This window comes from Lynx rufus, unplaced genomic scaffold (genome assembly GCF_022079265.1).
Source record: "Lynx rufus isolate CCGP_SWC_20201006 ecotype Redwood Valley unplaced genomic scaffold, mLynRuf1.p SCAF_4, whole genome shotgun sequence".
In the NCBI taxonomy this organism is placed as follows: Eukaryota; Metazoa; Chordata; class Mammalia; order Carnivora; family Felidae; genus Lynx; species Lynx rufus.
This window is the reverse complement of record NW_025814856.1, coordinates 116,412,451-116,431,678: the sequence shown is the minus strand read 5'-3', so window position 1 is coordinate 116,431,678 and position 19,228 is coordinate 116,412,451. Positions and strand designations below refer to the sequence as shown.

Below are 19,228 nucleotides of genomic sequence, written 5' to 3'. Positions count from 1 at the left end.
ACCTGGGGCAGCGGCCCGGGTGGGGCGGGGGGTGGCGGGCTGGGGGGGGTAAGGACGGGACAAGGCGAAGGAGGAGCGGCCGCCGGGCCTGAGGGGAATACCGTAAAGGCGCGCGCCGGGCGAACGGAGACATCTCCACACACCCCCCACCTTCTCTCTCGCCCCTTCCCCATTACCTTGCCAGTGGGCTTCTTGTCAGTGTCGCCGGCCGCCAACAGGCTCCCGAGCCGGGGCGGCGCAGCGAAAGTCGATTAGCAGGCGTCAGCTGCGTCCCGTGCTCACGAAGCAGCCTCGAGGTCGGGATGGAGAAAGGCCGAGATTGAGAATCAGGGACAAGGTGGTTCCCAGCTTGTGGAGATTCTACTCTTCTCGTCCCTCGCAGTCCGCTTCCGCTCCGCCTCCCGGCCCGTCCTGGCCCTTCCCCCACTTCGGAGACCAGCCGATTGCGGCGCGCTGTATTATGGGGGATGTAGTCCCGGAACGCGGAAGAGGCGGCACGTGCTTGTAGCCCAACTGCACCTACTCCTGGGGCAGGACGACGCCGTTGCGTGGCAACCAGAGGAAGCGGCCGGCTTCTTCTCCAGGATTGGAAGATGAGCTTATGAGAGGCAGACGCTCTGCCTTAACTCACTGCAGGAGATGAAACGAGAGTGTGGGCGTCTTAACGCCCGACCCTCCCCAGGAGACTAATGATTCCAAGGCTGTGAGCTGGAGGCAAAGGGGCTTACTAGTGATTAAAAGGGTGCTGCAGACAAGAATGCCTGTTTTTGCCCCTGAATGTTCTTAGTGGTGTAAGGCAAGAAAAACGAAAAGACTAACCATTAAATAAAAAGAAACAAATTGTTATTATTTACAGATGATGTAATTATTATGTATGTGGCAAATCCAAAAGAATCCACAGATAAATTGTTACAATTAATGAGTTAAACAGATTAATTTAAAAATCATATTTTAAAAAAATCAATATTTCTATAGTCCAAGGAAAAAGAGAATTAATTTTTTTTTTTTAAGATACTGCTAATAATAGAGCACCTGGGTGGCTCAGTAGTAGATTAAGCATGGGGCTCTTGATTTTGGCTCTGGTCATGATCTCATGGTGGTGAGCTCCAGCCCCACATAGAGCGTCCGTGCTGGGCGTGGAGCCTGCTTAAGAGTCTCTCTTTCCCTCTCCCCAACCTCCCACTCACTCACTCTTTCTCTCAAAAAAAAAAAAAAAAAAAAAAAAAGATACTACTTGTAATAGTTTCAAATTAAATATCAAGCACCTAGGAATAAATCAAAGAAGTGCAAGATCTATATGAAGAAAACATTTTTAAAAAACATAGAAGAAGGGGTACTCGGCTCAGTTGGTAGAGTATGCAACTCTTGAGCTCAGCGTTGTGAGTTCCAGCCCCATGTTGGGCATGGAGTCTACTTAAAAAAAATAATAATAAAATAACATTGAAGAAGACCTAAACAAGAGATAATATGTTCATAGAAATTGCAATGCTGAAAAATGTCAAGGGATGCAATGCAACTCCCAATAGGTATTTGTGTGTGTGTGAAACTTTAGCCAGTTAAAAATTTTATGAAAGATCAAAGGCAAGCACTCATGAGGAAGAGAAGAAAGTAAAAGAGGAAGAAGAGGAAGACTTGTATTATCAGATATCAAGTTTTGTTATAAATCCATAGTAATTAAGGCAGTGTGATATTGGATCAAGAAGAGACAAATATGCCAATGGAACAGAATAAAGAGCCCGGAAAGTCTCACCCATACATGGGAATTTATATTGTCATGGTGGTGATGCACAGCAATGCCTAAAAAATGGTTTCAATAATTGGTGCTAGGACAAATAGATCCCCATTTGGAAGAAAAACAGTGAAATGATACCCTTCACATCACATACAAAAATCAATTCCAGTTGGGGCACCTGGGTGGCTCAGTCAGTTAAGGGTCTGACTCTTGGTTTCAGCTCAAGTCATGATCTCACAATTTGTGAGTCTGAGCTCCACATCGGGCTCCACACTGACAGTGCAGAGCCTGCTTAGGATTCTCTCTCTTTCTGCCCCTCCCCTGCTTGCATGCTCTCTCTCTCTCTCTCTCAAAATAAATAAACTTAAAAAAATCGGGCACCTGGGTGGCTCAGTTGGTTGAGTGTCCAACTCTTGATTCCAGCTCAGGTCATGATCCCAGGGTCATGGGATTGAGCCCCGCATCAGGCTTCCCTCTGAGCATGTAGCCAGCTTAGGATTCTTCCTCCCTCCCTCTCTCTCTCTCTCCCCCTCTCTGCCTTTCTCCCCCACTTGTGCTCTCTTCTCTCTCTCTCTAAAATTAAAAAAAAAAAAGTATATGTTGAAAAAAATCAATTAAAAAAAAAAGTCAATTCCAGGTGGGTAATAGACATACATTTGAATGGCAAAACAACAAAGTGTTTAGAATATAAAATAGGAGCATATATCCATGACCTCAAGAGTAGGGGACACACCTGGGGTGCCTGGCTGGCCCAGTCAGTAGAGCATGCAACTCTTGATCTTGGGGTTGTGAGGTTAAGCCCCACATTGGGGCAGAGTTTAGTTTAAAAAAAGGGGGGGGGGGGGGAGCCTGGGTGGTTCAGTTGGTTAAGCATCCAACTTCGGCTCAGGTCATGATCTCACAGTGAGTTCGAGCCCCACATTGCTTCTCGGCCTTTTGGCTAAGATCAAGTGTGGAGTTCAAGCCCCACGTCAGGCTCTGTGCTGACAGCTCAGATCCTGGAACCTGCCACAGATTCTGTGTGCGTGTCTCTCTCTCTGCCTCTCCCCTGCTCGTGCTCTGTCTCTCTCTAAAAAGTAAATAAACATTAAAAAATTTTTTTAAAAAATAGGAGACAGCTATTTTAAACTAATCAAAAAATACTAACTATAATAGAAAACCTGATCACTTTGACTACATTAATATTTAAGACTCGGGGCGCCTGGGTGGCGCAGTCGGTTAAGCGTCCGACTTCAGCCAGGTCACGATCTCGCGGTCTGTGAGTTTGAGCCCCGCGTCAGGCTCTGGGCTGATGGCTCAGAGCCTGGAGCCTGTTTCCGATTCTGTGTCTCCCTCTCTCTCTGCCCCTCCCCCGTTCATGTTCTGTCTCTCTCTGTCAAAAATAAATAAACATTGAAAAAAAAAAATATTTAAGACTCAGTTTCATCAAATGACATCATTAAAGAGTTAAAAAGCAATCCTCAGTCTAATAAGAGATTTACAACATTATACTGTACATCTTAAACTTATACAGAGATGAATGTCAATTATATCTCAATAAAACCAAAAAAAAATTTATAACACATATGACCAAGAAAAGTCTTATATCCGGAATATATAAAGAACTACAATCATAAGAAAAAGATTTGAACAGGCAAATCACTAAGAAATCCAAATAATCAGTAAACGTGAAAAAATATCAACTTCATATGAAAACAGGGCAATTGAAACCACAGTAAGAGAATACTACACCACCCACAAGAATGGCTAAAATTGAAAAAGACTGAAGGGACACATGGGTGGGTGGCTCAGTCAGTTGCGCATCTGACTCTTGATTTCGGTTCAAGTCATGATCTGAGGGTCATGGGATCAAGCCCCAAGTCAGACTCTACACTGAACATGGTGCTGCTTGAGATTCTCTCTCAATCTCTCTCTCTCTCTCTTTCCCTTTGCCTCTCTCCCCCGCTCACACTCTCTCCCTACCTCTCTAAAATAAAAAAAATAAAAAATAAAAAAGACTGAAAATGACAACTGCTGATTAGGAGTGGAGGAATGGGAATTTTCACTTCACTCTAGGGAGAGTAAATTAATAGACCAGTGTGGAAAAAGCATTTGGCCTTATCTACTAAAGTTGAACACAGGCCCATACATGAGCCAGCATGTCACTTCCAGGTATAAACTCTTAGAAAGGCACTCTCATGGGCACCAGGATGCATGCCAAAGAATGTTAATAGCAGTACTATTAGTATAGCTAAAAACAATAAACAGTCCAGTGTCCTCTATCAGTAACATTATAGATAAATTGTGGTATCATTGTATAATGGAATGTAATATGACACAAAAATGAACCAACTACATGCAATGATATATATGAATCTTAAAAAATATAATGTTAAAAAGAAACCACTCACAAAAGAATATATACTGTATCACTCCATTTTTATAAAGTTAAAAAATATGAATAAATAATGCATACTTAGGTGTTAAAACTGTACAGAAGAGTAAGGAAATAGTCAAGTTAATGACTGTCTCTAAGACAAAAGGAACTTTATGGAGAAGAGTTGAGACTGGGAAGAAACAATAGGTTCGAATTCTACAAATCTTCTGTTTCTTGATGTAGATAGTGGTTACACTGTTGTGGGCTTTATGATAATTAGACTACATATTTCTTTTTATTATTTATGCATTTTTCCACATATGTGGTATATTTACCTATTTAAAAATAAAAGAGCGTAAATCTGGAGTCAGATTACATTCTTTCGATTCTAGGCCCTACAGCCTAATGACCCTAGGCAAGCTTCATAATTTCTCTAAGTTTCAGTTTCTCCATCTGCAAAATGGCAGTAGTAAGGGTACATCATGAGGCATTATGAGATTAAAATGAGAAAATGGGTTAATGTGTGTAAAGCAGATTGCATAGTGCTTGGCATATGGCAAGACCTCTGGAAATATTGTTATCGTGATCACGTTGAAGTATTGAAGACACTGAGACCAGTAAAATCATGAGATGGTCCCTTGTGGCAGGGGGTAGGGAGGAGAAGATAAATATACGAGCACCCACAGTGGAATATATCTGCTATATGGACAGTTTTCTCTATATATCACTGCTGTCTAAATGGGAAAAGTGTGCATGGTAGCCTGGCATAAAGGAAAAGAGAATACAGATCATGTGCACAAAACATGGGATAATCTAGGTAGAGATTACCTCAGCTGTCCCATACAGTAGCCACTAGACATATGTGGCTTTTTAGAACTTGCCATGTGGCTAGTCTGAATTGAGATGAACTGTTAAGTATAATCTACACACCAAATTTTGAAGATTTAATACAAAAGAATGTAAAATATCTCTAATAGTTATAAAATACTGATTATATGTTAGCATGATAATATTTTGGATATATTCAGTTAAATAAAATATATTATTCAAACTAATTCACTCGCTACATTTTACTTTTCAAATAAGACTACAGGGTGCCTGGGTGGCTCAGTCGTTAAGCATCTGACTTTGACTAAGGTCATGATCTCACATTTGGTGAGTTGAAGTCTCACATTCAGTGAGCAGGAGCCCCGCTTTCGGTGAGCTCAAGCCCTGTTTTGGGTGAGCATGAACCCTGCTTCAGGTAAAAACACGATGATCCCCAGATGAGCCCTGCTTTTCTCTCTCTCTCTCCCTCCCTCTCTCTCTCTCTGCCCCTCGCTCACTTGTGCCCTCTCTCTCTCTCTCTCTAAAAAATAAAATAAAATTGCATTTGTGGTTTGCAGTATACTTCTATTGGACAATATTGCTAAGGAGATATATGGGGAAGAGAAAAAAAAAAAAGGTAGTACAGAGCAAGAACTTAGAGGGCCTCAAATGCCAAACCAAGGAAATTTTACTTACTTTGAAAAGTTCTAAGATGAAGAGATGGTTATGAATTTGTCTATGAGACTCTATCTTGTCATGTAGTATTTATGTATGTTAAATCAATCTCCTATATTAGATTGATAATAATAAATAAGAACAGATAGATTATTATCCACTGTTAGCAGACACTGGTAGAAGGCACTCAGTAAATATATGGTGAATGAATGAATCCTCCTGCTGACCTCATATGCAAAATCTCTGGACATCATTTATATTTAATAAATGCTGTTTGACAGAGATTTCCTTGGCCAAGATTCATTCAATGCTGTTTTCAAGATTTCTTACCACCTCTATTCTATCCCACATCTTGGTGGACAAAGAGAAAATTAATTTGGAAGATTTGAGAGATTATAATAATGATCATTATCTTTTCTAGCACCTTACAACTTAGAAACAATTTTCTTAGATGGAATGAGATGTATTGCCAAACTCCTCACATTCACTTATCAAAGCAAGAAGTGGAATCCAAAGAATGTAATCAGCTTCTCAAATAAATTTAATCAGAATTGAAGTCTCAGATAGGAAAGTGCCTTGTTAGCAATATAAGAGTGAAAAGGTAGTCTATTCCTAAAAGACAAGACTAGGAATATTATGCTAATAAGAAAAATCGCCTTTCCTGGGGCTAATCATGTTGTCTCTCAAGAAAAGAGAAACTGAACTGGGAGAAAGAATTGGAATTGGAGGACCTTTTTCTACTCTTATTTATGAGACAGCAGGACATAGCTCAGACCTGACGTATTGCTCAGATTTGCCAAGGCGATACAAAGAACTCTGGACTAAACCTGTAGGGAGATGTGGCTCTTTCCTGAGAGTTTGAAAAGGGGAGAACAGGAGGAAGGAGAGACAGATGAGAAATGAAGGGAGCCTCTCTGAAAGACATAACCGTTGTTGGTAAGGACTAAAGAGCACGTTCAAGTTAATGGAATCTTTGTTCTTCCTCCATCATGATGTTTCTGTGATTTGCCTGACCCTTCATGGACAGTTCTATTTTCCAGTATAGTATATCAAAGTGTTTCTTTCATCTGAGGGAGCTTCACATGCTAGGGGAGGGATCACCCTGGAATGCCTTTCTTCTTTGGGGTTTGAGGATGTGAGAGGAGCCTGGCAACCACAGGAAAAGCTTCTAATCAAAAGTATAAGAAGATGGCCAACAGACACATGAAAAGATGCTCAACACCACTTATCATCAGGGAAATGCAAATCAAAACCACAATGAGATATCACTTTATACCTGTCAGATGGCTAAAATCAAAAACACAAGAAACAACAAGAGTTGGCAAAGACATGGAGAAAAAGGAACACTCCTGCACAGTTGGTGGGAATGCAAACGGGTACAGCCACTGTGGAAAACATTATGGAGTCTCCTCAAAAACTTAAAAATAGAACTATCCTATGATCTAGTAATCCTACTACTAGGTATTTACTAAAGAGGTTTTTTTTTAATGAAATGCTAATTTGAAAGGATATATGCACCCACCCACCCCTATGTTTATTGCAACATTATTTACAACAGCCAAATTAGGGAAGCAGCCTAAGCATTCACTGATGGATGAATGAAGAAAATGTGGTATACACACACACACACACACACACACACAGGAATATTATTCAACCATAAAAAGAATGAAATCTTGCCATTTGCAATAGCATGAATGGAGCTAGACAGTATAACGCTTAAGCAAAATAAGTCACTCAGAGAAAGACAAATACCATATGTTTTCACTCATATGTGGAATTTAAGAAACAAATCAACAAAGGAAAAAGAGAGAGAGAGAGACAAACCAAGAAACAGACTCTTCACTATAGAGAATAAACTGATGGTTACCAGAAGGGAGGTGGGGGGGAGGGGAATGGGTGAAATAGGTGATGGAGATTAAAGAGTGCACTTGTTTTTTTGTTTGTTTGTTTTTGTTTTTGTTTTTGTTTTTGTTTTTGTTTTATTTATTAAATGCCTGCAGGCTGCAGGCTCCGAGCTGTCAGCACAGAGACCTGCGCGGGCCCAAACTCACAAACCGTGAGATCATGACCTAAGCCGAAATCAGATGCCCAAATGATTGGGCCACCAAGGCGCCCCAAGAGTGCACTTGTCATGATGAGAACTGAGTAATGTATAGAATTGTTGAATCACTATACTGTACACCTGAAATTAATATAAAACTTTATGTTAGCTATACTGCAGTTAAAACTTAATAAAATTAACAAAAAAAAAGTGTAAGCAAGAGTTTGGGCTGAGATACATATGCCCCTTATACTAGGAACTCATCATATCTCACACAATTGAAATGTAGCCTACTTTACAGGAAACAGATCTTATTCATTTAAACTCCCAGATATAAATTGCAAAAAAAGTCAGAGATGCTGCATCCCAAAGCAGCAGAATATACTTTCTTCTCCAGTGCCCATGAAACATTCTCCAAGATAGATCACATACTGTGTCAAACAATAAGTATAAAAGAATTAAGACCATACCATGCACACAGACCACAATGCTATGAAACTTGAAATCAACCACAGGAAAAAGTCTGGAAAACCTCAATGTAAAGAACACCCTACTAAAGAATGAATGGGTCAACCAGGCAGTTAGAGAAGAAATTAAAATATATATGGAAACAAATGAAAATGAAAATACAACAATCCAAATGCTTTGTGATGCAGCAAAGGCAGTCCTGAGAGGAAAATGCATTGCAATCCAGGCTTATCTTCAGAAACAAGAAAAATCCCAAATACAAAATCTAACAGCACACCTAAAGGAAATAGAAGCAGAACAGTAAAGACACCCCAAACCCAGCAGAAGAAGAGAAATAATGAATATCAGAGCAGAAATAAACAATATAGAATCTAAAAAAACTGTAGAGCAGATCAATGAAACCAAGAGTTGGTTTTTTGAAAAAATAAACAAGATTGATAAATCTCTAGCCAGGCTTCTCAAAAAGAAAAGGGAGAGGACCTGAATAGATAAAATCATGACTGAAAATGTAATTATTACAACCAATCCCTCAGAAATACAAGCAATTATCAGGGAATACTATGAAAAATTATATGCCAACAAGCTGGACAACCTGGAAGAAATGGACCAATTCATAAGCACCCACCCACTTCCAAAACTCAAACAGGAAGAAATAGAAAATTTGAACAAACCCATAACCAGCAAAAAAAAATGGAATCAGTTATCAAAAATCTCCCAACAAATAAGAGTCCAGGACCAAATGGCTTCCCTGGGGGAATTCTACCAGACATTTAAAGCAAAGATAATACCTATCCTTCTCAAGCTGTTCCAAAAAATAGAAAGGGAAGAAAAACTTCCAGACTTATTCTATGAAGCCAGCATTACTTTTATTCCCAAACCAGACAGAGACCCAGCAAAAAAAGAAAACTACAGTCCAATATCCCTGATGAATACGGATGCAAAAATTCTCAACAAGATACTAGCAAATCGAATTCAACAGCATACGAAAGGAATTACTCACCATGATCAAGTGGAATTCATTCCTGGGCTTCAGGGCTGGTTCAATATTCGCAAATGAATCAATGTGATACATCACATTAATAAAAGAAAAGATAAGAATCATATGATCCTGTCAATCAATGCAGAAAAAGCATTTGAAATAATTCAGCATCCTTTCTTAATAAAAACCCTCAAGAAAGTTGGGATAGAAGGAACATACATAAACATCATAAAAGCCATTTATGAAAAGCCCACAGCTAATATCATCCTCAATGGGGAAAAACTGAGAGCTTTCCCCCTGAGATCAGGAATACGACAGGGATGTCCACTCTCACCGCTGTTGTTTAACATAGTGTTGGAGTGGTAGCATCAGCAATCAGACAACAAAAGGAAATCAAAGGCATCAAAATTGGCAAAGATGAAGTCAAGCTCTCACTTTTTGCAGATGACATGATAGTATAGATGGAAAACCCGACAGACTCCACCAAAAGTCTGCTAGAACTGATACATGAATTCAACAAAGTTGCAGGATACGAAATTAATGTACAGAAATCAGTTGCATTCTTATACACAAATAATGAAGCAACAGAAAGACAAATAAAGAAACTGATCCCATTCACAATTGCACCAAGAAGCATAAAATACTTAGGAATAAACCTAACCAAAGATGTACAAGATCTGTATGCTGAAAACTATAGAAAGCTTATGAAGGAAATTGAAGAAGACACGAAGAATTGGAAAAATATTCCATGCTCATGGATTGGAAGAATAAATATTGTCAAAATGTCAATACTACCCAAAGCAATCTACACATTCAATACAATCCCAATCAAAATTGCACCAGCATTCTTCTCAAAGCTAGAACAAGCAATCCTAAAATTCATATGGAACCACAAAAGGACCTGAACAGCCAAAGTAATATTGAAGTAGACCAAAGCAGGAGGCATCAAAATCCCAGACTTTAGCCTCTACTACAAAGCTGTAATCATCAAGACGGCATGGTATTGGCACAAAAACAGACACATAGACCAATGGAATAGAATAGAGACTCCAGAATTGGACCCACAAAAGTATGGCCAACTGATCTTTGACAAAGCAGGAAAGAATATCCAATGGAAAAAAGACAGCCTCTTTAACAAATGGTGCTGGGAGAACTAGACAGCAACATGCAGAAGAATGAAACTAGACCACTTTCTTACACCATTCACAAAAATAAACTCAAAATGGATAAAGGACCTGAATGTGAGACAGGAAACCATCAAAACCCTAGAGGAGAAAGCAGGAAAAAAACCTCTCTGACCTCAGCTGTAGCAATTTCTTACTTGACACATCCCCAAAGGCAAGGGAATTAAAAGCAAAAATGAACTATTGGGACCTCATCAAGATAAAAAGCTTCTGCACTGCCAAGGAAACAATCAACAAAACTAAAAGGCAACCAACGGAATGGGAAAAGATATTTGCAAATGACATATCAGACAAAGGGCTAGTATCCAAAATATATAAAGAACTCACCAAACTCCACACTCGAAAAACAAATAATCCAGTGAAGAAATGGGCAGAAAACATGAATAGACACTTCTCTAAAGAAGACGTCCAGGTGACCAACAGGCACATGAAAAGATGTTCAGCGTCGCTCCTTATCAGGGAAATGCAAATCAAAACCACACTCAGGTATCACCTCACGCCAGTCAGAGTGGCCAAAATGAACAAATCAGGAGACTATAGATGCTGGAGAGGATGTGGAGAAACGGGAACCCTCTTGCACTGTTGGTGGGAATGCAAACTGGTGCAGCATTCTGGAAAACAGTGTGAGGTTCCTCAAAAAATTAAAAATAGACCTACCCTATGACCCAGCAATAGCACTGCTAGGAATTTACCCAAGGGATACAGGAGTGCTGATGCATAGGGGGCACTTGTACCCCAATGTTTAGAGCAGCACTCTCAACAATAGCCAAATTTTGGAAAGAGCCGAAATGTCCATCAACTGATGAATGGATAAAGAAGTTGTGGTTTAAATATACAATGGAATACTACTTGGCAACGAGAAAGAATGAAATATGGCCTCTTGTAGCAACATGGATGGAACTGGAGAGTGTTACCCTAAGTAAAATAAGTCATACAGAGAAAGACAGATACCATGTGTTTTCACTCTTATGTGGATCCTGAGGAACTTAACAGAAAACCATGGGGAAGGGGAAGGGGGGGAAAAAAAGACACAGAGAGGGAAGAAGGCAAACCACAAGAGACTCTTAAAAACTGAGAATAAACTGAGGGTTGATGGGGGGTGAAAGGGAGGGGAAAGTGGGTGATGGGTATTGAGGAGGGCACCTGTTGGGATGAGCACTGGGTGTTGTATGGAAACCACCTTGACAATAAATTTCATATTTTAAAAAAAGGCAGAGATGAACATCCAAATTATCAAGATCATAATGACCACTGTATTTCCTAGCAGACTCAAGGTCATACTCACACACACTCAGTAGGTTAGATTTTAACCAAAGAGAAGGTGCAAATATTTATCTTTTTTTGCTAATGTACCTAACCACAAAATTACCTACATTTTGCTCATTATTTTAAAATTCAGAATGAGTACCCACTGTAAAGTAAATGAAATGATGAATTCTATAGCATTCAAAACTCATTACTATACATTTTTTTTCCACACAAGGAACTAGATTTAGAAGTTAAATCCTCCAGGGACTCCTAGGTGGTTCAGTCGGTTAAGTATATGACTCCTGTTTTCGGCTCAGGTCATTTGGAATTCTCCCTTTCAAGATAAATAAATAAATAATTTTTTAAAAAAGAAATTACATCCTCCAAATAGTCTAATTTAGATAAAAAGGATTCAATTTTTAATAATTGTGTTTGATTAATCCCAAGGATTAAGCTACTTTCCTTGGCTATGTCTTAGTTTACCCATTCATTAAAAAAGGTTAGTTATGGGGGTGATGGGTGAAATAGGTGATGGGGATTAAGGAGTTCATTTGTCATGATGAGCACAGGGTGTTGTGTGGAGGTGTTGAATCACTATATTATACACCTAAAACAAATATTATATGTTAACTAACTGGAATTAAAATTAAAACTTAAAATTAAAAATAAAATAAAATAAAATAAATGTTTAATATATAGGTATCTCTGATTTTTGTCAGGTTGATTATAAGATCTAGTCAATCAAGATGTATGACACTGTGAATTTCAGAAAAGATGTTACATAGTGCAGAGTTTATCAATATTTTGCTCTAAGCATTACCTAACCTCATTGTGTTTAATTCGTATAATCCCGAGAGCTTTGTCTGTCATACATTCCATTCTAACGTGTTCTATAAAATTCACACATTCCAATACATTCCCCATTGCACACTACTCAGATCAATCCTTTGGCAGAACAGATAGATGCAACCTTGAAACTCAGTCCCTGTCGGATCCATCTATTCCCACCCACATCCTGTCAGCCATCTCTCTCAGATTCCACCAAAAAATGAGAGGGAGGGAATAAAGAGAAAAACTAGCAGGCATTAACGACACTCTCTCCTCACTTCTTGCCTCCCTGCTCTTATGGCTGATGATAACAAGCAGGGCACATACTCTCAGTTATCATACAAATAACTGTCAATTCAGTTACTCCACACACAAGTATTTATGGAGCACCAACTGCCCAGCTTTATGGCTAGTGCCTTGGAGAACAAGCCAAGCACAAAAGAGGCCCATGCTTAATGATTTTACAAGGTGTTTGGGGAAACAAGCCCAACAAGGAGAGTAATTAAAGAGCAATATAGATATTACTAAATGATATTATACCAGTGATATTACAGAAATACAAGATAATATAATGTTTATAATGTGCTTAACTCAGACCATCTGGTGGATGAGAAAGTTCAATCATGAAAGGACATTGTTAACTTTGGATCCCTATTCTTCTGTTACCAACACTATTGGGAACTCATAACCAAAATGTTCTACACAAGTACAGAGGCAATAACATGTGTGGGTAAAACATAGCAGCTAACATTTGTAGAATTTTCAAAGCATTTTTGCATTATCTCATCTAATTTTTATAACACTCTGAGAGGTACACAAAGAAGATATTATCTCAGTTTCTTTGTTGAGGAAACAAAGGCTCAGAGTAGGGACATGACTTACCCAAGGAGACACAGACTGTTGGTGGCAGAGTCAAGATTAGAAATTAGATCTTTTGAGGAACACCTGGGTAGCTCAGTCAGTTAAGCATCCGACTTGACTTCAGCTCAGGTCATGATCTCATGTTTCATGAGATCAAGCCCCATGTGGGGCTCTATGCTTAAAGTGTGGAGCCTGCTTGGGATTCTCTCTCTCTTTCCCTTTCTCTCTGCCCCTCTCCTGCTCACATATGCACCATGTGCATGCACGCACATGTTTGCTGACATCTCGAGGACTCTACTCTTTCAATAATAGTAGCAGTCTGTTTTCTGAATAGCTGTGTAATGGGATGAAAAACTAAAAGCATTTCCCTCCCTCTTCCTGTGTATGGGAGCAACCATAAGAATGTTGGGGACTTTAGTTTTCTTTCCTACAATTTCCTATTATCTACACCAGTGCCTCACTTATATTAGGTGTTCCAAATAAACATTTGTCAAGGAAGTCAACCTTAGGGGCACCTACGTGGCTTAACCAGTTAAGCATCAACTCTTGATTTTGGCTCAGGTCATGATCTCACAATGCCTGAGGTCAAGCCCTGCATCAGGCTCCATGCTGACAGTGCATAGCCTGCTTGGGATTCTCTCTCTCCTCCCTCTCTGCCCCTCCCTGACTCACTCACTCTCTTTCTCTCTCTCTCTTTCTCCCTCCCTCTCTGTCTCTCTCAAAATAAATAAATAAACATTAAAAAAAAAGAAGTCAATCCTATACAATATTTTGGGGAAAGATTGATTTGCTCAGGGCAAAGGTTCTCAACCAAACTATAATTCACTACCTGACTCACTAAATATGGATTTTAAAATTATTCAAGTTTCCAGAACCCAATTCATGGAAATTTTTATTCAGGGGGTCTTGAGTGAGGCCCAAGAATCAATGTTTTTAAAATGATTCTGCAGGGGCGCCTGGGTGGCTCAGTCGGTTAAGCGTCCGACTTTAGCTCAGGTCATGATCTCACGGTCTGTGAGTTCGAGCCCCGCATCGGGCTCTGGGCTGACAGCTCAGAGCCCGGGGCCTGTTTCAGATTCTGTGTCTCCCTCTCTCTCTGCCCCTCCCCTGTTCATGCTCTGTCTCTCTCTGTCTCAAAAATAAATAAACATTAAAAAAAATTTTTTTTAATAAATAAATAAATAAATAAATAAATAAATAAATAAATAATTCTGCAAAAATTCTCATGAGCCACCAGATTTGGAAACTTCTGGTTTAAAGCATCTTGTTTCTCTTTATTCCTCCCTCCCCTCAGATTAGTCTGTAGAGAATAGCAAAAAAGTAGATGGAAAGAGGGGTGTCTGGCTGGCTCAGTCAGTAGAGCATGCCAGATGTAACTCTTGATTTGGGGGTCTTGAGTTCAAGCCCCATGTTGGGCATAGAGTTTACCTAAAACAAGAAAAGTAATTGGGAAGAGAAAGACAAACACATGGGCCTAAAGATTAACCCTTGGGAGAGACCTGCCCCAATCCTGATGGTTTTCAGTTCCAGTCCCTTATGAACTTAAATTTGGTTTCAGCCTTTGGATTCATTTATTTAAGTATTTATTCAGCAATAAACCAGATTCTGGGAAAATAGCAGTCCCTGCTCTACTGGAGTGACAGTCCAGTGAAGGCAATAAACAAATGGATGCTATAGCAGAGGATGATAAATACTATGAGGAACAGTAAATCAAGATAAGATGGAGAGTGGCAAGGGGCATGGGAACTATTTTATACAGGGAATGTCTATATGAAATGAGTTCCATAAGACACTTCTGTATCCCTATAACAAATGTACCTTGTCTGAAGGCATCTCGATTAAAGGCGTCAGTAGGATTTCCTGATCACAGGCAACAGAAACTGATTCTAATTATCTTAAGAAAAAAAAGGAAATATATCAGGGATTCAGTGAGTCAACAAGACACTATAAAACAAAAGTGAGAAGATAGATAAGAATTGAGGCTTCACTGGAGTGTCCAGGGGGCCAACGACTGTCTTTTAACAAGGATGACCTGGTCAGAACACCTCCACCACTGCTCTGTGACATTGCTAGCTTCACAGGTACATTTAGTGAATCTTAACAGTCTCTCAAGGCACCTGGGTGGCTCAGTCGGTTGAGCATCTGACTTCTGCTCAGGTCATGATCTCGCAGTCTGTGAGTTCGAGCCCCACGTCAGGCTCTGTGCTGACAGCTCAGAGCCCGGGGCCTGTTTCAGATTCTGTGTCTCCATCTCTCTCTGCCCCTCCCCCGCTCATGCGCTCTCTCTCTCTCTCTCTCTCTCTCTCTCTCTCTCTCTCTGTCAAAAATAAATAAACATTAAAAAAAAATTTTTTTTTAAACAAAAACAGTCTCTTCACCTAGGCATCATTTGCTCCAGACTTAAAGCTCCAGGTTTAAGAGACTGAAAGGCCAGTCCTAAGGTGGTCACCTGCCAGTGTTTCAGCTACAAAGAGTAGAAGAGAAGGGAACTCCCTTCTGGGGCAACCAAGGAGGGGAGCACAGCACAGTATCCCCAAAAGTTGCCATCTAATAAGAGATTCACCATGCAGGTAAGGCCTTGGATAATGGCCTACAAAAAAGGCAAAAATTCCACTATATGTTTCTGTTTCTTGCAATGTAATCAGCTGTGACATAGCCCCCAGAGGAAGGCTATACCCTAAAACCAAGTCTGAACATAGAATGTAAAATTCTGTTCTATCCCAGGACATTCAATAAGCATTAAGTGGGCACAATGCCAAGGTGTTGAAGACCCAAATGTGAGACCAATAAAAATATTTATTTTTCTAGGCTTAGTGATCCACATGGTCTACATGAGGAGACAAAACACATAAAAAAGAAATTTCAAAATAAGATAGCATATGCCATGGGCCAAAAAGTGTTACTGCTAATAGGAAACAGTTCAGTGTAGTGCTTAAAACCCTTGCTCTAGAACTACACTGCCCCAATCTTGCCACCATCCCTTATGAGGAACAAAACCCTAGGAATGTTAGTTTCTCTGGGCTCAATTTCCTCATTTGTAAGAACATGGATAATAAATATACCTACCTTGTAGAGTTCTGGTGAAGATTAAACTAAAATAATCCACGTAAAACCCTTCCAACTATGCCTGGCCAAAACATAACAAGCACTAACATTAACACATAATAAGCTAATAGCTACTGTATTTCATCAGTATCAATTAATGCTACGGGTTATAAAAATACATCATTATTTTATGAATTATAATGAAAGAAAGTCACTTATGATCAAACTCGGATACAATACTTTCTATAACTTAGACTTTTTCTACATAATCTCATCCTCCGTGCCATCAGGGATGTTGGTGACGCAGCATTGCTTAAGAGTGCTCCCTGGGGCATCTGACCAGCTTGGTCAGCAGAGCATGTGACTCTTGATCTGGGGGTCATGAGTTTGAGCCCCATGTTGGCTATGGGGATTACTTGAAAAAGATAAAATCTTAAAAAAAAAAAAGAGTGTTCTCAATGATCTCTGGGATTATCTACCAAACTACTGGCATCCATTCTGTAGGTCATTCTGAAGATCAACTACATTCAACATATGTGGTACCAATAATGTGTTTAACTCAGTTGAAGTGATGACAATTTGAACAGCTATGACCACATTTACCTCTGACCAGACAATTACATCTATGTCGTAACTGCACCTGGCTGATAGTGATTGCAGACATATCCTGATTTCATAGATGTTAACATGTGAATTTATAAAATTATTAGAATTTATATAATTTTAAGGGACTCAGAAGATGACAGGAGTTTATTCAGGAGTTCAAACTCTAGTTTTATAAAGTGAAAGGACAAAAAGGAATAGCTTTGACAGATGTTTGCAATGAATCATCTTTGTTGCTGTAAACTTTTAGAAAACTGTTAAAATTGTTACTATAGTGAATTCTAAAAGGAAAGCATTTTCAGAACTGCCAGGCCAAACTGATCTGCAGAGATTTTCTCAAAGGAAATTTATCTAAGGGAAATCTGCTTAAAGTTCTTCCACATGTTTAAAAATAACAACAACATGGAGCCTGGGTGGCTCAGTCAGTAAACCTCCAACTCTTGATTTCACCTCAGGTCATGATATCACAGATCGTGGGATCGAGCCCTATGTCAGGCTCTGCACTAGTAGCATGCAGACCCTGCTTGGGATTCTCCTCTCTCCCTCTCTCTTTGCCTCCCCACCTCCCCCCACCTCTCAAAATAAATAAATAAACATTTTTAAAAATGCTCTAAAAATAACAAGAACATAAAACATAACTTCCTATGCCATCCACCTCTCTGCCTGAGTCCTATCCTTTAGGACTATACTCACAAACATAATCACTCTTTGTTCTACCTGTGGCCTACCCCAACCCACACCCTGCCAACATTGTGTCTTCTCTTTTCCAAGGTCCATCAATTCTGAAGGTCAACAATTGGAGCTGAGCTCAGTTGTGTGGCTCTTCTACTGGTCTTAGTTGGAATCACTATGCATCATCTAGCAACTTGACTGTTGCTGGGTTGTCTAAGACGGACTCACTCACATGTCTAGTGGTTGGCCTGCCTGTCAGCTTCATGTCTCTCCAAATGGTCTCCTGTCCCCAACAGGTCTAGACTACTTTAACACTAGTGTCAAGAAAACAAGAAAGTGAGAGCAGAGGCTGCAAGGCCTATTAAGACCCAGCCTAAGTACTCCCACATTCTATTGGCCAAAAACAAAACAGGCCATTTCAGATTAAAGGAGGTAGATAATGGAACCAGAAAAGACCCTGAATAGCCAAAGCAATCGTGAAAAAGAAAACCCAAGCAGGAGGCATCACAATCCTGGACTTCAAGCTATACTACAAAGCTGTAATCATCAAGACAGTATGGTACTGGCACAAGAACAAACACTCAGATCAATGGAACAGAATAGAGAACCCAGAAATGGACCCACAAATGTATGGCCAACTAATCTTCGACAAAGCAGGAAAGAATTTCCAAAGGAATAAAGACAGTCTCTTCAGCAAGTGGTGCTGGAAAAACTGGACAGCAACATGCAAAAGAATGAACCTGGACCACTTTTTACACCATACACAAAAATAAACTCAAACTGGATGAAAGACCTAAATGTAAGACAGGAAGCCATCAAAATCTTCAAGAGAAAGCAGACAAAAACCTGTTTGATCTTGGCCACAACAACTTCTTACTCAACACGTCTCTGGAGGCAAGGAAAACAAAAGCAAAAATGAACTATTGGGACCTCATCAAAATAAAAAGCTTCTGCACAGCGAAGGAAACAATCAGCAAAACTAAAAGGCAACCAACAGAATGGAAGAAGATATATGCAAATGACATATCAGATAAAGGGTTAGTATCCAAAATCTATAAAGAACTTATCAAACTCAACACCCAAAAAACAAATAATCCAGTGAAGAAGTGGGCAAAAGACATGAATAGACACTTCTCCAAGGAAGACATCCAGATGGCCAACTGACACATGAAAAAATGCTCAATATGACTCATCATCAGGGAAATACAAATCAAAACCACAATGACATGCCACCCTACACCTGTCAGAATGGCTAACATTAACAACTCAGGCAACAACGGATGTTGGCAAGTATGTGGAGAAAGAGGATCTCTTTTGCATTGTTGGTGGGAATGCAAGCTGGTGCAGTCACTCTGGAAAACAGTATGGAGGTTCCTCAAAAAACTAAAAATAGAACTACCCTACAACCCAGCAATTGCACTACTAGGTATTTATCCAAGGGACACAGGGATGCTGTTTAGAAGGGCCACATGCATCCCAATGTTTATAGCAACACTATTGACAATAGCCAAAGTATGGAAAGAGCCCAAATGTCCATCGATGGATAAATGGATAAAGAAGATGTGGTATATATATAAAATGGAGTATTACTTGGCAAACAAAAAGAATGAAATCTTGCCATCTGCAACTACGTGGATGGAACTGGAGGGTATTATGCTAAGTGAAATGAGTCAGTCAGAGAAAGACAAATAATCATAGGACTTCACTCATATGAGGACTTTAAGAG

General features: G+C 39.7%; 1 protein-coding gene across 1 annotated transcript in view; it reads right to left on the bottom strand.

The window, feature by feature from the left end:
- Window positions 1–389, bottom strand: part of CCDC126 (coiled-coil domain containing 126) — a 39,643-nt gene extending 39,254 nt beyond the window's left edge. The window contains exon 1 of the mRNA XM_047097125.1: window positions 177–389. The gene's annotated coding sequence lies outside the window, so the exon portion shown is untranslated. The remainder of the gene's footprint in view (window positions 1–176) is intronic.
- Between the last annotated feature and the right edge of the window lie 18,839 nt (window positions 390–19,228).